We start from the raw sequence: 24,815 nt of genomic DNA, 5'->3' as shown, positions 1-24,815 counted from the left end.
CCAAGCTCACGATCGGACCAGCGACTCGTCCGGAGTTCACGCTTTACCAGCACAAGCTCAGCGACGACGTGTCTATGCACCAGGCCGTGGTGCAATTCAAGGGAGGACGTTCTGCGTCTCGCGACTTATGTTTTGTGGGAAGGGCCATGCCTACGGAGAGGCATGCCACACAGATGGCCGCCCGGGAGGCGATAGCTCGCCTTCGGGATATTCATCCTTCGATGAAGACTCGTCGCTACCGCTACCTCCCATGCCATGTGCCATATACTTGTCACTATCCATTCTCCTGCCATACGGGAGAGTGAGATGAAGCTATCGAGATGCTTGTTGAGTATCTCAAAGCTCTGGAGGCAGCTTTCGACAACCTCGTGGATGATCTTGTGGCTGCCCGCATGGACTTAGTTCGGGGCTGTTCTGCCAACAGGAGGGAGCTTCTCCACATGGCACCGCCACTGACGTTCGTCTCGTCCTCAGCATCCTATTCACCTGCCATTTTGGCCACCGGTCGCCGTCTGCCTTCCACTGAGGAGTTCGACCAGGTCATTGCTCCTACTCCAGTCAGAGCTGCACCGCCTACCGCACCCACACCACCGCCAGTCGCACCCGCGCAATCTCCTCAGTGCAGTGCTACGCGCCTGGAGCCTATTAGGGAGGAGGTGGAGGTTGAGTCTCCTGCACCGCTGGGTCTTACCCTCGGCAGGGGGAAGGACATCTTCACCATCTCCGACTGAGTGCGCCTAGTAGCCGCGCGATGTGTCTGCATGTATGATATGTTTTATATGTACATAAGTTTGTAGTAGTTGTGTGCGCATCATGTAGGATCCCGGAGGAGTGTGCTAGCCTAAATAACATGTCAGGAGTGTGTACGCACATCCTGAGTGATGTATCGTATGATTACGTATCGCGTGTAAGATATGTACTGAGCAGTCCTTCTCTGTGCGCAATCAAATTTTTTTTCTTGAAAAATCTTGAGGTCTTTGAAATTTTTGTCGTTGCAAAATTTTCCTTGTGCCGCACAGTTCTTCTCATGAGTTTTGCAAAAATATACCCCAGAGTGGAAAATGTCTCGTCCGTCGACTCATTCCATGCCAAATCCACCAGAAGAAGTTTATGAAACACAAACAAGCAACAACTTCACACAGGGGCAGTCTAGTCAACAGGACAGCGAGGCAGCCTTATCTCAAGTATGCCGCCTTTTCGAACAAAGCCAGCAACAGCACCAAGAAATGATGAATCACGTCATCAATATGGGAAATCACCGTGAGCCATACCAACCGCATTCCAAGTTGTCTGAACTACAGAAGACACGCCCTCCAACGTTTGCTCACATTGATAGGCCGCTTGAAGCCGATGATTGGCTTCGAGACATCGAAAGAAAGCTGATTATTGCGCAATGTTCAGATCATGAGAAGGTGCTTTATGCACCTCACTACCTCACTGGAGCAGCTGCCGCATGGTGGGAAAACTTCCTACACATGCACCCCAGTGAACATAACATCACCTGGGAGGAGTTTAAGGAAGGATTTCGTGGGGCGCACATCCCCAGGAGCATTATAAAGATCAAGAAGAGGGAGTTTGATGACCTCAAGCAGAGAGGCATGACAGTGACAGAATACAATAGTCAGTTTACCCAGCTATCTCGTTATGCCTACGATGAGCATATGACTGAGAACAAAAGGATGGAAAAAAATTTGGACGGCCTGGCGCCAGCACTAAAATGCCAACTGGTCATACACACTTTCCCAGATTTCAAAACTCTGGTTGACAAGGCCATTGCGTTGGAGAATGAGCGCCGTAGTCTGGAGGATATTCGTAAGCGAAAAAGGGACAAGACGACTCTTGCTCGCAACAACCGGAGCAAGACTGATGTTCAGAGGAATGAAGCGAGAAAATCCACGACTACTGCTCTAAGGCCAACCAGACAGTTTCATTCAAGGGACAAGGACTTCACGTACCGCCCAGGGGTCACTTGCTATGCTTGTGGAGAGGAAGGTCACTATGCCAAGTAGTGCCCAAAGCCGAGGAACTCGGCCCCCAAGCCGAACAATGGTGGGATTAATCCAGCCCCCAGGCGTAACAATTTCAACCCCAGCAACAATCACAAGAAAGGTCACCTGAACCATGTGACCAAGGAAGAAGCACAGAATGCCCCAGATATCGTGCTCGGTACGTTCCCTGTCAACACAATACCTGCCACGGTTTTGTTTGATTATGGAGCTTCTCACTCGTTCATTTCGAAGAGTTTTGTTTTGCAACATGGTTTTCCGATACTTTCTTTGGAAAAGTCTATGATCATCAAGTCCCCCGGGAATAAGCAGATCACTCAGAGTTACTGCCAAGGAGTGATTATTGAGTTTGAAGGACTAAAGTTTCAGGCAAATCTCATCGTGTTGGAAAATAAGGGACTGGATGTTATCATAGGAATGGACTGGTTAACCACCAACAAGGGATTTATTGACTGCTTCAATCGGACTGTAATCCTCACTCACCATCACGGCAAGACAATAAAAGTTACAGCTCAAGAGAGACCACGGTCACGGCAACCAAAGTTGAACAAAGTGGACATCTCGAATTTAGAAAAGTTCCAGTGGTGTGCGAGTTTCCCGATGTATTTCCTGAAGAACTACCAGTCATGCCACCAGACCGAGAGATAGAGTTCAACATTGAACTAGCACCTGGCACCACCCCCATTTATAAGAAACCTTATAGAATGGCACCCTCCGAGTTGGTAGAATTGAAGAAGCAAATAAAGGAATTACTGGACAAAGGATTTATTCGAGCCAGCTCCTCACCTTGGGGTTCACCAGTATTATTCGCCAAGAAAAAGGATGGGACACTGAGATTGTGTATAGACTATCGAGCTCTCAATATGGTCAACATCAAAAACAAATATCCGATGCCACGGATAAATGATTTGTTTGACCAGCTCGCACAAGCCAAGGTGTTCTCAAAGATTGATTTAAGATCGGGATATCATCAATTAAAAGTACGGACAGAAGATATCCCTAAGACAGCATTCACCTCCAGATACGGATTATATGAGTTCACAGTAATGCCGTTTGGACTGACGAACGCCCCCGCATATTTCGTCCACCTCATGAACAAAGTGTTTATGAAATTTATGGACAAATTTGTAGTGGTGTTCATTGATGATATTCTGGTATACTCAAGGACACCAGAAGAACATGCTGAACATCTCAGAATTGTATTGGGAGAATGAAGGAAACATCAATTGTACGCCAAATTTAGCAAGTGTGAATTTTGGCTAAGACAAGTTGGTTTTCTAGGCCATATATTGACCCAAGAAGGCGTGGCCGTAGACCCAGAAAAAGTCAAAGCCATACTTGACTGGAAACCACCAGCCAACGTAACAGATGTACGGAGTTTCCTAGGAATGGCTGGATATTACCGAAGGTTTATTGAAGGGTTCTCCACTGTGGCAAAGCCAATGACACAGTTACTCAAGAAAGACAAGAAATTTGTATGGACAGAAGCGTGCGAGAAAAGCTTCCAAGAACTCAAAAAGAAACTAACAACAGCACCGGTTTTGGTTGGGCCGGACATACACAAGAGCTTTGAAGTGTATTGTGACGCGTCCCGGAAGGGCCTCGGGTGCGTATTGATGCAGGACGGCAAAGTTGTCGCGTATGCTTCCAGGCAACTACGGAAGCATGAGGAAAATTATCCTACTCATGACTTGGAGCTAGCAGCAGTCATCCATGCACTCAAAGAGTGGAGGCACTTTCTGTTGGGAAATCGTTGTGAAATATATACGGACCATAAGAGCCTTAAATATATTTTCACACAACCAGAGCTAAATTTACGACAACAACGCTGGTTGGAATTGGTCAAGGACTATGATGTCGGCATTCACTACCATCCAGGGAAAGCAAATGTAGTGGCAGATCCTCTTAGTAGGAACCCCAGCTCAGGCAACGATAGTCCACCAAACTCGAGGCCTGAGTTTCAGCAGGAGTTCGCTAAACTCAACATGGTGATAGTCTCTGAGGGCAACGTATCAAATCTGGAGATACAGCCCACCCTAATGGAACAAATTAAGAAGGCTCAGCATGGACATCCCAGCATCGAAGGTATAAAGAGAAAAATGAGACTTGGCAAGGTTTCAGAGTTCGTCACAGACAATGAGGGAATATTATGGTACGGGGACAGACTTTGCATACCAAACATTGAGGAACTCAAGCAACAAATCCTAACCGAAAGCCACACTGCCCCATATTCAATCCACCCTGGAGGAACCAAAATGTACAAAGACCTTCAGGAATGATTTTGGTGGCACGGCATGAAAAGGGACATAGCCGCATTCATTGCTTGCTGTGATTCGTGTCAGCGCATTAAAGCTGAGCATCAAAAACCCGCAGGGCTGCTACAGCCAAACAGAATACCTGAGTGGAAATGGGACGAAATTGGAATGGATTTTATCGTCGGAATACCTCGATGACAACGCGGAAATGATGCTATATGGGTCATCACAGATAGGCTAACTAAGGTAGCACATTTCATTCCCGTGAAGACGACCTACTCCACTCAAAGGCTTGCTAAGCTTTATCTCTCCCGTATAGTTTGTCTGCATGGAGTCCCAAAGACTATAATATCCGACCGAGGCACTCAATTTGTCTCTAAATTTTGGGATCACTTACAACAAGCTCTGGGCACGCAACTAGCATTCAGTACAGTGTACCACCCCCAGACTGATGGACAAACGGAACACGTGAACCAAATCCTAGAGGACATGCTGAGAGCCTGTGTTCTCACCTATGGATCCAGTTGGGAAGAAAGTTTGCCATATGCCGAATTCGCGTACAACAACAGTTACCAAGCCAGCCTACAGATGGCACCTTTTGAAGCATTGTACGGACGGAGATGTCGTACCCCATTAAATTGGTCAGAAACAGGTGACAGTCGTATCTTCGGCCCAGACATGCTCAAGGAAGCCAAGGAGAAAGTTAAACAAATCAGGGACCGACTCAAGACAGCTCAAAGTTGACAAAAGAGCTACTACGATCGAAAACATCGTGAGGTCAGCTTTGAACCCGGTGAATATGTATACCTACGAGTGTCTCCTATGAGAGGCCTGCAACAGTTCAAAATCAAAGGGAAGCTAGCCCCAAGATTTATTGGACCCTTCTGTGTAATTGCACGAAGAGGCATAGTAGCCTACCAGCTAGACCTTCCCAAACAGCTGTCAGACGTCCACGACGTGTTCCACGTCTCACAGTTGAGAAAATGTGTAAGCAACCCGGAAAAGCATGTATCTCATGAGAGCATTGATGTGCAACCAGACCTCACCTACAGAGAGCGGCCAGTAAAGATATTGGAAGAGTCTGAAAGGAGGACCCGTCAGAAAACAACTAAATTTTTCAAGGTTCAGTGGAGCAATCACACCGAGGATGAGGCAACATGGGAAAGAGAGGATTTTCTTCAGGCAGAGTACCCACATCTATTTGAGGATCAACTGAAATCTCGGGGACGAGATTTTTCCTAAGGGGGTAGGTGTTGTGACACCCAAAAATTTTATTTTGGTTTTATCAAAACCTTTATTTGATTTGAAGGAGGGTATTTAAATTTTTCTCCTAAAGAACTCTCCCTCTCAAAAAAATTTCTTTTATGACAAGTATTTTGTTTGGATTCACCCAAGACTTGGTCTTTGGCCTTGGAGGTTTTTCCATCTTATGTTGACTCATCACAAATGTTTTTCATTTGGGAAAGTTTTTGAAAATCTTTTTAAATAGCCCTATGGCATTTGGAGTGATCTTTTCCCTTTCAAAATCTCCTCTTGCCATGACATGAGTGGAAATCCCCTCCCAAAAGCCATTCCCCATCTTTGTGTCAAAATAAACTTCAAATCCAGCAAGTTGAACTTCCCCATGATTTTTCTTCCATTTATTTCTAATCAAAATCTTTTTCTGTCCTCTACTTTGGCTCTTGGAGATTTACAAAGGAACTACCATTTCTCCTTTGAGTTTTGCCTCCAAACAAATTTCCCTCGCTAGTCCTTAGAACCCTCAACCAAGATCCATGAAGATCCACTGGTCTCCAGTTCAAAAATTTCAAATTGTGCTTGCTGCAAGTTTGGACCACATTGGTCAAATTTGATGAAATTCATTTGTTTTCTCCTCCTAAAAATCTAAGAAAATTTAGGCAGCCTCTGGATGCATCGAGAGGTCACCTCACCAAGTCCCAGCTCCAGAAAAAAAATTCCTCATGCCAAATCATTTTGTCGAACACCTGAAGGGCACTGTTACTGTCAAGTTCAGTAAATTCAGAGGTGCAGTTTCAGTGGGCGATGTCGTTTCCTTCAGAAACCTATCTCGATCTCGCCAGTAGCCGCGGTGGCACCTTGCGCCCTGTGCTTCCTTCTTATCCCTGCGCCGCACGATCGCCTGGAAGCTTGCGGGCGTCAGCGACGAGCTGGTGGAGGTGCGCCTCCCCGTGAGAGACGGCAGCAGCACCCTTTGCGGCTGCCAGAGAGGCGCGGCGTTGGACGGCGCCGCCCAGCACCGCCCAAGGCCACCAGAGGCCACCGCGTGGCCATTCACTCACCCGTGCACGCTGCAGGTCCGTCGTCGTGAACTGGTAGGCGCGGAGCACGCTCCCTGCCGCCGCCGTGCCCGTACGGCCGTTCCGTCGAGGACCGGCGTATTACACCAAGCTCGACCGAGGTTTAGCGGAGGAACGGCACCAGTGATCCTCCACGATGATGCCTAGCCACCTAAACCCCCTGCCCAACCTCTGCCTCGCCGTAATTTCTCGCCGGCGTTATCCCGTTCACGGCCACCCCCTCGGATCGCCTATAAAAGGAGGTCCCGAGCTCGAACTCGAACCCGCACCACCTCTACACACCACCAGTACCACGCCAAGCCACTGGAAGAGCCCCGAGGGAGTCTTCTTCCCCAACTCCGGCCGCCTCGACCCGCTTCGGGATCCGGCTCGATTCACTCCCGTGCGTGCACCCCTACCTCTCAGCTCATGCCAGTAGTCTCCTAATGCACCCACCTCTCTGACCCGTGCATCAATTTGGAGTTTGCAGCACCCACCGGAGCATTCCACCATCGCCCGAACCACCGTCCGCCAGAGATAGTGTCGCTGTCGACGTGGTGCTCTCCGACGGCCAAGTCTACCACCCACCGACGCGGAAGAACACCCTGAACCCGTAGGTACCCTCCGATCACTCTGCCTCGCCGTGGTTCAACGCCGGCGACCACCGCAGCCTTCGGGCGCCGGCGAGCTCCGTTGGAAGTTTTGAACCTGACGGGTGGGACCCCCCTGTCAGCCTCTCTCCTTTCTCCTTCGAACCGTTTTCTGAAAGCGCCTTTGGGCAAAATGTGTTTTCTCGCTGGGCTAATGTATTTCCTACCGAACCGTTTTCTGTTTTCTCAAACAAGCCCCTGGATCTTTTTTGTTTCATCACAGATTAGTCCTTGGACTAAAACCCTTATATCTTTTTAACAGAAGATGCTTTTTGATTGATTCTTTTTCTGTCAGTCTTATATTTTTGTCTAGTTTTTTACAGTATTTATTCGGAAAAAATTTGGAACAAGTTTTATACATGCAACGGTTTTCACGTTAGTATACGGTTTCGTTATACCGTAGGTTCCGGAGGAGGTGACGGAGCCGCAAACTTCGCCGAGTTAGACTCCGACTTCTCTGAACCAGGCAAGCATGTTTGAACCTTTGATATAATGAGTGTTTTGCATGTTTGCTTGAATGGTTTGTGCATGGCATATGAGCATCGGTGAGTATTACGTTGCATGCAAGGCAACTAACCGTGTGCTTCGAAGTTACTGTGATCTTGGATGAGAGATGACCTGATCATGTGGTGACATGAAAGGTAGTAAGATGGTATTGTTGTAGCATGCCAGTCTTACGTCATTCGATAAACTCCGTCGTTAACGTGGATTGAGCCACGTTACCGTTCTTCCCCTTTCGTGCTGCCACATGTTTTCTGCAAAGAATACGGTTTAGTAAGTTGCTAACCTCTTTCCTTGTACACACCAAATAGAGGGGCCGGGATGAGGGTTCCATGGCCCTGGATTAAAACCAGTCATACGGTCAGGGGGCATGGGTGTTTTCGGTTGGGACCGAGAGGGGGGCACCCCTTAGAGCGCGCGGTATAAATTTGATCCCATGCTACACGAGGTTGTAGCCTCCCCGTCTCAAGGTTTTCTTGAACGTTGCTTGGGGTGATTCCTGGCAATGGAATGTTGAATGGGTGTGTTCTGGTTAGATGTGTTTCTCCTAAAACACCGTAAACGGAACTAGTCCCCTGTGACTACTGAAATCCGTTGGCTGTGGTTAAATAGTACAAACTCTGCAGAGTCAAATCCTTCCGAGTCATCGTGTCCAAGGTCAAAGACCGTGGCCAGCATATCCATATCCATGTCAGTCCCCGTGTCATTTTCCGTGGGAAATCCCCGGTGAACAAGCTTGAGTGGTAAACCCGGTTGAACGTTATTCCTGTGGATGGACTAACCTTTTATTTATCTCGTACCTGAATATTCCCTTGAAATGATTTAAATTCATGAGCTACTGAAATATTGAGTTATGAAATATAAGCCCTTTATGCGATGTCGCTCAGACGTCCGACTGTGGCACTCTTGTCATTTACTTTTGATATAAGCCCTTTATGTGATGTCGCTCAGACGTCCGACTGTGGCACTCTTGTCATTTACTTTTGATATAAGCCCTTTATGTGATGTCGCTCAGACGTCCGACTGTGGCACGTTTGTTATTTTACTTTTGATATAAGCCCTTTATGTGATGCCGCTCAGACGTCCGACTGTGGCACGCTCGTTATTTACTTTTGATATAAGCCCGTTACGTGATGTCGCTTAGACGTCCGACTGTGGCACGCACTATCATTTATATCCCATTATAAGCCCTTTATGTGGTGTCGCCTTGACGCCCGACTGCGGCATTGTTATTTTATTTGTATCCTTTCGAGGAGTCATTCAGACACTGGATTGGCATTCAGTATTACATTGGGATTTCGGGAGGACTACCGCCCGACTTCCCTTTTCATTTCCCATGCATTGCTATCTCATTGTCTGAGTGCGCTTTATTAATCTGTTCATATGCATCATGTTTACATTTGTTATATCTTATGTCCAAACTGTCTTGCGAGTACTTTCATAGTACTCACCTGGCTTGTTGATTTGGCCAGATGTTGACGAAGGCGATCCCATGGATGAAGAGTTTGATAGTGAGTCCGACGCCTAGAGGAGTCCCAGTCAGTCCCGTGCGATCCTGGTTTTCGATCACTTGTATTATGTACGCTTCCGCCACCCACAATAAGAAACATCGAGCCTCACCCGACGCTCGATGAGCTGTAAGATTTAGGAATCATGTCACCCACTTCACGGTGACATACCCACCACTTTTATTACGAGTCAGTAGTTATGCCACCATATCCGCCTTTATGTGTAATATCGGCGTGCTTGTAATAAATTGTTGAGCAGTGTCCGCTCAACCTTGTATTATATTTAGTACTCCTGGTTTTTCTTCTGTGATCAAGAAATTGTCTACAAGAGAGAAGGATTCTTCTCTACTGTTCCGTAAAAGGGATCGGTTTCTCAATAAACATTTTTATTGGAAAACCGGTCGTGACAATTCTATGTAATTCTTCTTCTAGTACTTGAGAACAATTTTCCTTCCCATCATTTTCATGAAAGGCATTAAAAAGATGAAGCATATGAGGCAACCTTAATTCCATTTTTTTGTAGTTTTCTTTTATAAACTAAACTAGTGATAAAACAAGAAACTAAAAGATTCGATTGCATGATCTAAAGATATACCTTCAAGCACTAACCTCCCCGGCAATGGCGCCAGAAACTGCTTGATGTCTACTACGCAACCTTCTTCTTGTAGACGTTGTTGGGCCTCCAAGTGCAGAGGTTTGTAGGACTGTAGCAAATTTCCCTCAAGTGGATGACCTAAGGTTTATCAATCCGTGGGAGGTGTAGGTTGAAGATGGTCTCTCTCAAACAACCCTGGAACCAAATAACAAAGAGTCTCTTGTGTCCCAAACACACCCAATAAAATGGTAAATTGTACAGGTGCACTAGTTCGGCGAAGAGATCATGATACAAGTGCAATATGGATGGTGGATATAGGTTTTTGTAACCTGAAAATATATAAACAGCAAGGTAACTAATGATAAAAGTGAGAGTAAGCGGTATTGCAATGCTAGGAAACAAGGCCTAGGGTTCATACTTTCACTAGTGCAAGTTATCTCAACAAGAATAACATAATTGGATCATATAACTATCCCTCAACATGCAACAAAGAGTCACTCCAAAGTCGCTAATAGCGGAGAACAAATGAAGAGATTATGGTAGGGTACGAAACCACCTCAAAGTTATTCTTTCTGATCGATCTATTCAAGAGTCTGTAGTAAAATAAGATGAAGCTATTCTGTCCGTTCGATATATCATAGAGTTCGTACTAGAATAACAACTTAAGACACAAATCAACCAAGACCCTATTGTCACCTAGATACTTCAATGTCACCTCAAGTAGCTGTGGGTTTGATTATACGATATGCATCACACAATCTCAGATTCATCTATTCAACCAACACAAAGAACTTCAAAGAGTGCCCCGAAGTTTCTACCGAAGAGTCAAGACGAAAACTTGTGCCAACCCCTATGCATAAGTTCACAATGTTACGGAACCCGCAAGTTGATCACCAAAACATACATCAAGTAGATCACGTGAATATCCCATTGTCACCACAGATAAGCACATGTAAGACATACATCAAGTGTTCTCAAATCCTTAAAGACTCAATCCGATAAGATAACTTCAAAGGGAAAACTCAATCCATTACAAGAGAGTAGAGGGGGAGAAACATCATAAGATCCAACTATAATAGCAAAGCTCGTGTAACATCAAGATCGTGCCAAATGAAGAACACGAGAGAGAGAGAGAGAGAGAGAGAGAGAGAGATCAAACACATAGCTACTAGTACATACCCTCAGCCCCGAGAGTGAACTCCTCCCTCTTCGTCATGGAGAGCGCCGGGATGATGAAGATGGCCACCGGTGAGGGATCCCCCCTCCGGCAGGATGCCGGAATGGGTCTAGATTGGTTTTCGGTGGCTACAGAGGCTTGCAGCGGCGGAACTCCCGATCTAGGTTATGTTCTGGGGGTTTATTTATATATAAGAGGTTTTGGCGTCAAGAACAAGTCAGGGGGGTCTCCGAGGTGGCCACGAGGTAGGGGGGCACGCCCAAGGGGGTAGGGCGCGCCCGCCACCCTCGTGGGCGCCTCGGGAGTCCTCTGGCCCATCTCCTGTGCTCCGTGGGCTTCTTCTGGTCCAAAAATAATCTCCGTCAATTTTCAGGTCAATTGGACTCCGTTTGGTATTCCTTTTCTGGGATACTCAAAAACAAGGAAAAAACAAAACTGGCACTGGGCTCTAGGTTAATAGGTTAGTCCCAAAAATCATATAAAATAGCATATAAATGCATATAAAACATGCTAGATGGATAATATAATAGCATGGAACAATCAAAAACTATAGATACATTGGAGATGTATCAAGGAGCGACGCCGACCATGGGGACAAAGCATGGAGGAGGTGGAGAGAGGATCGATGAAAGGAAAGCTTCAGCGCACCCCTACCCGGCATGCCAAATGTCGGATTTTGGGTTCCGGCAAAACCCTCAAGGTTCGAACACTGGGGTGCGCACGAAGATCTCTCCCTCCCCCTAGCTTGCTCAGTCACCAAGATCTCAAAGCTCAGTGATACGTCCATTTTGCATCATGCTTTTATATCGATATTTATTGCATTATGGGCTGTTATTACACATTATGTCACAATACTTATGCCTTTTCTCTCTTATTTTACAAGGTTTACATGAAGAGGGAGAATGCCGGCAGCTGGGATTCCGGGCTGGAAAAGGAGCAAATATTAGACACCTATTCTGCACAACTCCAAAAGTCCTGAAACTCCACGACAGTCAGTTTTGGAATATATTAAAAATATTGGGCGAAGAAAGCACCAGAGGGGGGCCACCCACCATCCACGAGGGTGCGGGGCGCGCGTACCCCCCTGGGCGCGCCCCCTGCCTCATGGGCCCCATGGCATGCCTCCGGTGCCCATCTTTGGCTATATAAAGTCTTTCGCCCTGAAAAAATCAGAAGGAAGATTTCGGGACGAAGCGCCGCCGTCTCGAGGCGGAACCTGGCGAAACCAATTTAGGGCCCCGGCGAAGCTGTTCTGCCGGGGAAACATCCCTCCGGGAGGGGGAAATCATCACCATCATCATCACCATCGGTCCTCTCATTGGAAGGGGGTCAATTTCCATCAACATCTTCACCAGAACCATCTCATCTCAAACCCTAGTTCATCTCTTGTATCCAATCTTTGTCTCAAAACCTCAGATTGGTACCTATGGGTTGCTAGTAGTGTTGATTACTCCTTGCAGTTGATGCTAGTTGGTTTATTTGGTGGAAGATCATATGTTCAGATCCTTCATGCATATTAATACCCCTCTGATTATGAACATGAACATGATTTGTGAGTAGTTACGTTTGTTCCAGAGGACATGGGAGAAGTCATGCTATAAGTAGTCATGTGAATTTGGTGTTCGTTCGATATTTTGATGAGATGTATGTTATCTTTCCTCTAGTGGTGTTATGTGAACGTCGACTACATGACATTTCACCATTGTTCAGGCCTATGGGAAGGCATTGGGAAGTAATAAGTAGATGATGGGTTGCTAGAGTGACATAAGCTTAAACCCTAGTTTATGCGTTGCTTCGTAAGGGCTGATTTGGATCCATATGTTTCATGATATGGTTAGGTTTACCTTAATACTTCTTTTGCAGTTGCGGATGCTTGCAAGAGGGGTTAATCATAAGTGGGATGCTTGTCCAAGAAAGGGCAGTACCCAAGCACGGGTCCACCCACATATCAGATTATCAAAGTAACGAATGCGAATCATATGAGCGTGATGAAAACTAGCTTGACGGTAATTCCCATGTGTCCTCGGGAACATTTTCCTTTGTATAAGAGTTTGTCCAGGCTTGTCCTTTGCTACAAAAAGGATTGGGCCACCTTTCTGCATCTTGTTTACTTTTGCTACTTGTTACCCGTTACAAATTACCTTACACAAAATATCTGTGACCAACAATTTCAGTGCTTGCAGAGAATACCTTACTGAAAACCGCTTGTCATTTCCTTCTCCTCCTCGTTGGGTTCGACACTCTTACTTATCGAAAGGACTACGATAGATCCCCTATACTTGTGCATCATCAAGACTATTTTTTGGCGCCATTGCCGGGGAGTGAAGCGCCTTTGGTAGGTGGAATTTGGTAAGGAAAAATTTATATAGTATGCTGAAATTTACTGTCACTTGTTACTATGGAAAGTAATCCTTTGAGGGGCTTGTTTGGGGTATCTTCACCCCAACCAGTAGAGCAAAGAGTTTCTCCTCAACCTACTGAACCTACTGAAAATTTTTACTTTCAAATTCCTTCGGGTATGATAGAGAAACTGCTAGCTAATCCTTCTACAGGAGATGGAACATTGCATCCTGATTTGCACCTAATCTATGTGGATGAAGTTTGTGGATTATTTAAGCTTTCAGGTATGCCCTAGTATGTTATCAAGAAGAAGGTCTTACCTTTGTCTTTGAAGGGAAAGGCATTGACATGGTTTAGGCTATGTGATGATATTGGATCATGGAACTACAAACGATTGAAATTGGAATTTCATCAGAAGGTTTATCCTATGCATTTGGTTCATCGTGATCGTAATTATATATATAATTTTTGGCCTCGCAAAGGAGAAAGCATTGCTCAAGCTTGGGGGAGGCTTATGTGTTATATTCATGCCCCAATCATGAGCTCTCAAAAGAAATTATTATTGAAAAATTTTATGCTCGTGTTTCTCTCAGCAATCACTCCATGGTCGATACTTCTTGTACTGGTTCTTTTATGATGAAGACTATTGAATTCAGATGGGATTTATTGGAAAGAATTAAATGCACCTCTAAATATTGGGAACTCGACGAAGGTAAGGAGTCAGGTATAAAACCTAAGTTTGATTGTGTTAAATCTTTCATGGATACTGATGTTTTCCGTGAATTTAGCACTAAATATGGACTTGACGCTAAGATAGTAGCTTCTTTCTGTGAATCATTTTCTACTGATATTGATCTTCCTAAGGAGAAGTGGTTTAAATATAATCCTCCCATTGAAGTAAAAGTACTTGAACCTATTAAAGTTGAAGAAAAGACTATCACTTATAATGTTGATCCTATTGTTCCTACCGCTTATATTGAGAAGCCACCTTTCGCTGCTAGAATAAAGGATCATGCCAAAGCTTCAACTGTGGTTGGTAAGAGTAATACTAGAACACCTACACCCCCTGAGCAAATTAAAGTTGAACCTAGTATTGCTATGGATAAAGATCTCTTGGTCGATAATATTGATGGGCATGTTATTTACTTCTGTGATGAAGCTGCCAGAATTGCTAGACCCGATACTAAAAATAAATATAGACCTGTTGTAGGCATGCCTGTTGTTTCTGTTAAAAGAGGAGATCATTGCTATCATGGCTTATGTGATATGGGTGCTAGTGCAAATGCAATACCTCATTCCTTATACAAAGAAATTATGCATGATATTGCACCTGCCGAGATAGAAGAGATAGATGTTACAATTAAGCTTTCCAATAGAGATACTATTTCACCAATTGGGATTATTAGAGATGTTGAAGTCTTGTGTGGGAAAGTTAAATATCCTACTGATTTTCTTGTTCTTGGTTCCCGACAAGATGACTTTTGTCCCATTATATTTGGCAGACCCTTCTTGAATACTGTTAATGCTAAGATAGATTGCAAAAAGGATGTTGTTACTATTGGTTTAGGGGATATGTCTCATGATTTTAATTTTGCTAAATTTCGTAGACAACCCCATGATAAAGAATTGCCTAGTAAATATGAAATTATTGGTCTTGCTTCTATTGTCGTGCCTCCTAATGATCCTTTAGAACAATATTTGCTAGACCATGAAAATGATATGTTTATGAATGAAAGAAGGGAAATAGATGAAGTATTCTTTAAACAAGGACCTATTTTGAAACACAACTTGCCTGATAAAATTCTAGGGGATGCTCCTCCACCCAAGGTTGATCCCGTGTTTGAGCTTAAACCATTACCTAATACTCTTAAATATGCTTATCTTGATGAAAAGAAGATATATCCTGTTATTATTAGTGCTAACCTTTCAGAGCACGAAGAAGAGAAATTATTGAAAACTATGAAGAAGCACCGTGCTGCTATTGGATATACTCTAGATGATCTTAAGGGCATTAGTCCCACTCTATGCCAGCAAAAATAAAATTGGAGGAAGACGCTAAACCGGTTGTTGATCACCAATTACGGTTAAATCCTAAAATGAAAGAAGTGGTATGAAAAGAAATACTAAAGCTTCTCGAGGCAGGTATAATTTATCCCGTTGCTGATAGTCAGTGGGTAAGTCCTGTCCATTGTGTCCCTAAGAAGGGAGGTATTACTGTTGTTCCTAATGATAAAGATGAATTGATCCCACAAAGAATTGTTACCGGTTATAGAATGGAAATTGATTTCTGCAAACTAAATAAAGCTACTAAAAAGGATCATTACCCTTTACCTTTTATTGATCAAATGCTAGAAATATTATCCAAACATACACATTTTTGCTTTCTATACGGTTATTCTGGTTTCTCTCAAATACCTGTGTCGAAAGAGGATCAAGAAAAGACCACTTTTACTTGCCCTTTCGGTACCTTTGCGTATAGACGTATGCCTTTTGGTTTATGCAATGCACCTGCTACGTTTCAAATATGTATGACTACTATATTCTCTGACTTTTGTGAAAAGATTGTTGAGGTTTTCATGGATGATTTCTCCGTATATGGAACTTCTTTTGATGATTGCTTAAGCAACCTTGATCGAGTTTTGCAGAGATGTGAAGAAACTAATCTTGCTTGAATTGGGAGAAGTGCCACTTTATGGTTAATGAAGGTATTGTCTTGGGACATAAAATTTCCGAAAGAGGTATTGAAGTGGATAAAGCTAAAGTTGATGCTATTGAGAAGATGTCGTGTCCTAAGGACATTAAAGGTATAAGAAGTTTCCTTGGTCATGTCAGTTTTTATAGGAGGTTCATTAAAGATTTCTCAAAAATTTCTAGGCCTCTGACTACTCTCTTACAAAAAGATGTTCCTTTTGTCTTTGATGATGATTGTGTAGAAGCATTTGAAATACTTAAGAAATCCTTGATTTCTGCACCTATTGTTCAGGCACCTGATTGGAATTTACCCTTTGAAATTATGTGTGATGCTAGTGATTATGCTGTAGGTGCTGTTCTAGGACAAAGAGTTGATAAGAAATTAAATGTTAGCCAATATGCTAGTAAAACTCTAGACAATGCCCAGAGAAATTATGCTACTACTGAAAAAGAATTTTTAGCAGTTGTATTTGCTTGTGATAAGTTCAGACCTTATATTGTTGATTCTAAAGTAACTGTTCACACTGATCATGCTGCTATTAAATACCTTATGAAAAAGAAAGATGTTAAACCTAGACTTATTAGATGGGTTCTCCTACTACAAGAATTTGATTAGCATATTATAGATAGAAAGGGAGCTGAGAACCCCATTGCAGAAAACTTGTCTAGGTTAGAGAATGTTCTTGATGACCCACTACCTATTGATGATAGCTTTCCTGATGAACAATTAGCTGGTATAAATGCTTCTCGTACTGCTCCATGGTATGCTGATGATGCTAATTACAGTGTTGCTAAATTTATACCACCTAGTTTCACATACCAACAAAAGAAAAAGGTTTTTTTTATTTAAGACATTACTTCTGGGATGACCCACACATTTATAAAGAAGGAGTAGATGGTGTTATTAGACGTTGTGTACCTGAGCATGAACAGGAACAGACCCTTCGGTTTTTATTGGCCTACTCTTTTTAAAGATGCCCATAAGTTTGTCTTGTCTTGTGATGAATGTCAAAGAATTGGTAATATTAGTAGACGTCACGAAATGCCTATGAACTATTCACTTGTTAGCGAACCATTTGATGTTTGGGGCTTTGATTATATGGGACCGTTTCCTTCCTCTAATGGTTATACACATATTTTAGTTGTTGTTGATTACGTTACTAAGTGGGTAGAAGCTATTCCAACTAGTAGTGCTGATCATAACACCTCTATTAAGATGCTTAAAGAAGTTATTTTTCCAAGGTTTGGAGTCCCTAGATATTTCATGACTGATGGTGGTTCGCATTTTATTCATGGTGCGCTTCGTAAAATGCTTGCTAAGTATGATGTTAATCATAGAAGTGCATCTCCATACCATCCCCAATCTAGTGGTCAAGTAGAACTGAGTAATAGAGAGCTTAAATTAATTTTGCAAAAGACCGTTAATAGATCTAGAAAGAACTGGTCCAAAAAACATGATGATGCATATGGGCCTATAGAACTGCATATAAAAATCCTATGGGTATGTCTCCGTATAAAATGGTTTATGGAAAAGCATGTCATTAACCTCTCGAACTAGAACATAAGGCATATTGGGCCATTAAAGAGCTCAATTATGATTTCAAACTTGCCGGTGAGAAGAGGCTATTTGACATTAGCTCGCTTGATGAATGAAGAACCCAGGCTTATGAGAATGCCAAACTGTTTAAAGAAAAAGTTAAAAGATGGCATGTCAAAAGGATACAAAAGAGTGAGTTTAACGTAGGTGATTATGTTTCGTTATACAACTCTCGTTTAAGGTTTTGTGCATGAAAAATTCTCTCTAAATGGGAAGGTCCCTACGTTATCGAGGGGGTCTATCGTCCGAGTGCCATAAAAATCAACAACTTCGAAGGCACGAATCCGAAGGTGGTGAACGGTCAAAGAATCAAACATTATATGTCAGGTAATCCCATAAATGTTGAAACTAATGTGATTGAAACTGTGACCCCGGAGGAATAAATAAGGGATAGTTTCCGGAATGTTTCAGCCTCCGAAAAGGAATAGGTATGTGGTACGGTAAGTAAACCGACTCCAAAACAGTTCTAATGGCAATTTTTCTCCATTTTGGAATATTTTTAAAAATAGGAAAATAAGTAGTAGTCCGGGAAGGACACGAGGCATCCACGAGGGTGGAGGGCGCACCCTACCCCCCAGGGCGCGCCCCCTGCCTCGTGGGCATCTCATGTGCCCTCCGGACTCCATTTTCTTGCACGTTACTTCTTTTGGTCGGTAAAAATTCATTATATAATCTCCCAAAGGTTTTGACCACCGTACCACGCAAATATCTCCTATTTTTGTTTCGAGCTGTTTTTTGCCAGAGTTTTCAGGGCCAAGCATCATGTCATCCCCCTCCTCCTACGCTCAATGCTGGATGACAAGCCTACATCATCAACAATCCCGTCATCACCACCTCCGAGGAAAGAGAACTGAGTATCGGGTATGGGCACTCCCCTTGGCAACTGCCAAGCTCGGGGGAGGTGCCCCGGTATCGTATCACCATCACACTCCTATCTTTACCGTTTTTCTTAGTTCGATCATTTTAGTTATATCTTGATCTAGTAGAATAAAGTTTTAGTATGATTTAGTTTTGAGTTTTGTTTTATGATCCTTCTATGTAATTGAGTCCGTGAGCTATATATAATAAAGATTAGTTTTGAGTCAAGGGCTTGATAATATTACTATGATCTTGAGGGAATAAAAATAAAAGAAACGAGAAAGAATCAAAAGAATTAAAGAGATCATATTGACCTTATGGAGAGTAATGACTTCACATATAAAAGAGTATGATGAATAAAAGTTGTTGAGAGTTGACAAACATAGTCTTGGTCATTGTTGCAATTAATAGGAAGTAGTAAAGAAAGAGAGGTTTTCACATATAAATACACTATCTTGGACATCTTTTATGATTCTGAGTACTCATTAAAATATGAGATGCTAAAAAGTTAATGTTCGAGAAGGAAGACAATGTAATGGGCTATGTTTTCTTATATCCGAAATAAAGTATATTGTCATGGATCATCCAACATGTTGAGCTTGCCTTTCCCCCTCATGCTAACCAAATTCTTTGCACCAAGTAGAGATACTACTTGTTCTTCCAAATATCCTTAAAACCGGTTTTGCCATGAGAGTCCACTATATCTACCTACGGATTGAGTAAGATCCTTCAAGTAAGTTGTCATGGCTGCATGCAATAAAAATTGCTCTCTAAATATGTATGATCTATTAGAGTGGAGAAAATAAGCTTTATACGATCTTGTGATATGGAAGCAATAAAAGCGACGGACAGCATAATAAAGTTCCATATCACAAGTGGCAATATAAACTGACATTCTTTTGCATTAAGATTTCGTGCATCCAACCATAAAAGCACATGACAACCTCTGCTTCCCTCTCGAAGGGCCTATCTTTTATTCTTGTCTTATACCTTATACAAGAGTCATGATGATCTTCACCTTCCCTTTTTTACACTTTATCCTTTGGCAAGCACATTGTGTTGGAAAGATCCTGATATATATACCCAATTGGATGTAAGTTATCATAAACTATTATTGTTGATACTACCCTTGAGGTAAAAGGTTGGAAGGCAAAACTATAAGCCCCTATATTTCTCTGTGTCCGATTAAAACTTCATACCCACAAGTACTGCGTGAGTGTTAGAAATTGTGAAAGACTAAATGATAGTTGAGTATGTGGACTTGCTGAAAAGCTCTTATAATGACTCTTTCCGATGTTATGATAAATTGCAATTGCTTCATTGACTGAGATTATAGTTTCTTAGTTTTCAATGATGTTTCTGATTCATACTTGACATTGTGAATAGATTGTTACTTTAGCATAAGAAATCATATGACAATATTTATATGTTGCTGTTATAAGAATGATCATGATGCCCTCATGTCCATATTTTATTTTATCGACACCTCTATCTCTAAACATGTGGACATATTTTTTGATATCGGCTTTCGCTTGAGGACAAGCGAGGTCTAAGCTTGGGGGAGATGATACGTCCATTTTGCATCATGCTTTTATATCGGTATTTATTGCATTATGGGCTGTCATTACACATTATGTCACAGTACTTATGCCTTTTCTCTCTTATTTTACAAGGTTTACATGAAGAGGGAGAATGCCGGCAGCTGGGATTCTTGGCTGGGAAAGGAGAAAATGTTAGAGACCTATTCTGCACAACTCCAAAAGACCTGAAACTCCATGAAAGTGAGTTTTGGAATATATTAAAAATATTGGGCGAAGAAAGCACCAGAGGGGGGCCACCCACCATCCACGAGGGTGGGGGAGCACCCTACCCCCCTGGGCGCGCCCCTGCCTCGTGGGCCCCCTGGCAGGCCTCCGGTACCCATCTTTGGTTATATGAAGTCTTTCGCCCTGAAAAAAATCAGAAGGAAGCTTTCGGGATGAAGCGTCACCGTCTCGAGGCGGAACCTGGCGAAACCAATCTAGGGCTCCAGCGGAGCTATTCTGCCATCCTTCCGGGAGGGGGAAATCATCACCATCAATCCTCTCATCAGGAGGAGGTCAATCTCCATCAACATCTTCACCAGCACCATCTCATCTCAAACCCTATTTCATCTCTTGTATCCAATCTTTGTCTCAAAACCTCAGATTCGTACCTATGGGTTGCTAGTAGTGTTGATTACTCCTTGTAGTTGATGCTAGTTGGTTTATTTGGTGGAAGATCATATGTTCAGATCCTTTATGCATATTAATACCCCTCTGATTATAACATGAATATGATTTGTGAGTAGTTACATTTGTTCCTGAGGACATGGGAGAAGTCTTGCTATAAGTAGTCATGTGAATTTTGTATTCGTTTGATATTTTGATGAGATGTATGTTGTCTTTCCTCAAGTGGTGTTATGTGAACATTGACTACATGACACTTCCCCATTGTTTGGGCCTAGGGGAAGGAATTGGGAAGTAATAAGTAGATGATGGGTTGCTAGAGTGACAGAAGCTTAAACCCTAGTTTACGCGTTGCTTCGTAAGGGGCGGATTTTGATCCATATGTTCCATGCTATGGTTAGGTTTACCTTAATACTTCGTTTGTAGTTGCGGATGCTTGCAAGATGGGTTAATCATAAGTGGGATGCTTGTCCAAGAAAGGGTAGTACCCTAGCACCGGTCCACCCACATATCAAATTATCAAAGTAACGAACGCGAATCATATGAGCGTGATGAAAACTAGCTTGACGATAATTCCCATGTGTCCTCGGGAGCATTCTCCTTTATATCAGAGTTCGTCCAGGCTTGTCCTTTGCTACAAAAAGGATTGGGCCACCTTGTTGCACCTTGTTTACTTTTGTTACTTGTTACCCGTTACAAATTACCTTATCACAAAACTATCTGTTACCGACAATTTCAGTGCTTGCAGAGAATACCTTACTGAAAACCACTTGGCTTTTCCTTCTGCTCCTCGTTGGGTTTGACACTCTTACTTATCGAAAGGACTACGATAGATCCCCTACACTTGTGGTTCATCACTCAGCACATCGAACTCAAAGAACAGGGGACACAAGAGTTTATACTGGTTTGGGCCACCGATGTGGTGTAATACCCTACTCCAGTGTGGTGTGGTGGATTGCCTTGTAGGCTGGGGATGAACAAGTACAAGAGAAGAACAGCCTCCTGAGGAGAGGTGTTCTTGAGCTCGGTGAGCTTGTGTGGTTGAGGATGATCTGAATGATCCATCCCTTTGCTAAGGTGGTGGCTGGTCCTACTTATAGAGGCCCATGTCCTCTCCCAAAATGTTAGGCGGGAAGGGATCCCACAACGGCCAATTTGAATTGGGACAGATAGTACAAGCTATCCTGACAAAAGGTGGTCTTCGCCTGCCAAAGGCTCTGGTGGTGATGCCGCTGTGGGCTCCGCGATGGCCTCCGTCCTGTCGTCCTGCTGGTCTTGGTCTCGTTGCACCGATGTGGAATCCTTTGCCTGATGCCTCAGGACTCCTCGCCCGCGCTTGCCCCTTTAGAACCAAAGAGGAAATGGGTACTCTGCGCCCGCTGGTGCCCGCCTGGCCTTGGTAGTCATGGCTCACGTCATGGGAACCTCACGAGGTGCCCCTCGGCTTGATCTCTCCGCTCCTCGCGAGCCAGCCTAGCGAGGCCGCCCTTGAGGAGGTCTTGTGTCATCCGCCTCGCGAGGCTCGGCCCTCGCGAGGGTCTTGAGTGTTTGTTGGTGAAGATGGGCCGTACCAGGCCGCTGCAGGAGCCACGCCGTGGGCTGCAGGCAGGCAAGTCTGGGGACCCCCATTCCCAGAACGCCGACAGTCATGCCACCAAGATGATGTGGTCAAACTTTTGGCATGTTTGACGAAAGTTTGGACACACACCCCACACAAACCGAAGCCACTTGCGAGATGGCGTGTGGTTCCGAGAGGGAACAATGCATGTTTGATGACGAACGGGAGATAGCTTCCCCTTACGACCTTCAATTTTTATCTACATTTAGCGTGCACTAATACAACTGTCATGTGAAAATTGGGAAAATTTGATGGGTCATTTGACCTTTTAAATATATTTAAGTGATTTTCTAGCCATTTAATGATCGTAATTCAAATTTGAACTACATGTACACGCACCACCTAACCTTAACGGTTTGAAAAATCATATGTGTGTACTTGTGTGCGAGTTAATTCCAGGTGCGGGAAATTAGAAGGAATTTTCAGACATATTGGTCTCACGGCATGGACACATGCATGGAGTGCCATGGCCTTTTAATTCCAAAAAAAACTATAAAATGATCAGAAAAACATGAAACCTTGCTTGATGTAATGTCATGCCACCAAGATGATGTGGTAAAACAATTGGCCTCTTTGAAGAAAGTTTGGACACACACCCCTCATAAACCGGAGCAACTCACTAGAAAGCTCGTGGTTCCGAGAGGGAACAATGCATGTTTGATGACGAACGGGAGATAGCTTCCTCTTACGGCCTTAAAACAATTTCTACATTTAACATGCACTAATACAACTGTCATGTGAAAATTTGGAAAATTTCTGGGGTCATTTAACCTTTTAAATATAGTTAAGTGATTTTGAAGCCATTTAATGACCATAATTCAAATTTGAACTACATCTACATGCAACGGCTAACCATAACGGTTTGAAAAATCATATTTGTGTACTTGTGTGCGAGTTAATTCCATGTACAGTAAATTAGAAGGAATTTTGAAACATATTGGTCTCAAGGCATGGACACATGCATGGAGTGCCATGGCATTTTAATTAGAAAAAATTAAAAAAATGATCAGAAAAACATGAAACCTTGTTTGATGTAATGTCATGCCACCAAGATGATGTGGTAAAAAAATTGGTCTATTTGACAAAACTTTGGACACACACCCCTCACAAACCGGAGCAACTCACTAGAAGGCTCATGGTTCTGAGAGGGAACAATGCATGTTTGATGATGAACAGGAGATAGCTTCCTCTTACGGCCTTCAAATTTTTTCTATGTTCAACGCGCACTACTACAACTGTCATGTGAAAATTTGAAAATCCTAGGGTCATTTGACCTTTTAAAGACATTTAACTGATTTTCTAGACATTTAATGTCCGTAATTCAAATTTGAACTACATCTACCTCCAACGGCTAAACTTAACGGTTTGAAAAATCATATTTTTGTGTACTTGTGTGCGAGTTAAAAATCATCAGACGATGTAAATATCTGGTGTTCGAAAAAGAAAATGGAAAGATCGGGCAAGGCAATCGGCCCCCACACGATTGGCACTCTATTTCGCAGCTCGAGGTTTGGTAGGTGAGTGGTGGGGGTTATTAATCAGACAAGGTTCTGTATTGGAAACCGTCAGCTATTAAGTTCACACACGGATTTTGCTACGGGAATCGTGTGTATTTCAAGCTACAGTACTTGTAAGTTCCGGGGACCGGCGTGTGTATTGTTCCCGTTGATCTAGATTCTGGCCACCAATAAATACTACCTTGCCCACGTCGTCCTGCCTGCATTCTCATATACATCCTCCCCTCGCTCTCCCGCTCTCTCTCTCAAATCTCTGCCATGGCGTCGCCGGTCTGCCCACGCGCCGACGAGGAGTCGCTGCCCCCCGAGGAAACTCACTCGAAGAGCAGCGACGAGGACCCCTACATGCCGCCGGACGAGGTTGCATCGGACCCCCCAACTTTGGATTGGTTTTGGGGCCATTACAATCTTTGTCTGTGGAAGTCCCTGCCGCCGGCTGAGAAAGCCAGGCAAGTGGCATTGGCGGAGGAGGAAGACAGGTACCAGGCAGCTTGTGAAGCCCGTGATGCCGCCTCAAAAAAGGAGGCGGTGGAGCTTTGGGGGCGAGCCCGTCGTCGTGCAGAGGAGGTGTACAAAGACGGGTAGTTCACGAGGAAGGTCAAAGGTGCTAGGCGCCTCACCGTTGCGTAGAGGTTGGCCGATAAGCTCCAGCGTGCCACCGACGAGGAGTCCTAGTGGGCGCCCAAAAAAATGGGAAGATCGTTCACGCTCGTCCACCAGCAAGAGGCAGATCGGTACGTCAAGCGCTGTGAGGCGGAGGAGGCGGTGTACGGCCTCCGTGCTGGGAAGACGCCGCACACCAGGGAGCTGCTAGCGAGGGGCGGCCGGAATACTGCCCCCAGGAGGGATTATTAGTTTTAGTATTGTTCGTTTCCAATTTTATGCAGTGTACCTAGTAGTTAAGTGTCATCACGTATCTGTGATGAAATTATATATATATTCTATGATGAACTAATGGACAATATATATATTATGAATTCCATTTTCTATCTGTTTTT

The sequence above is a fragment of the Triticum aestivum genome, chromosome 4D (genome assembly GCF_018294505.1).
Source record: "Triticum aestivum cultivar Chinese Spring chromosome 4D, IWGSC CS RefSeq v2.1, whole genome shotgun sequence".
Lineage (NCBI taxonomy): Eukaryota > Viridiplantae > Streptophyta > Magnoliopsida > Poales > Poaceae > Triticum > Triticum aestivum.
This window is presented reverse-complemented; position numbering follows the sequence as displayed.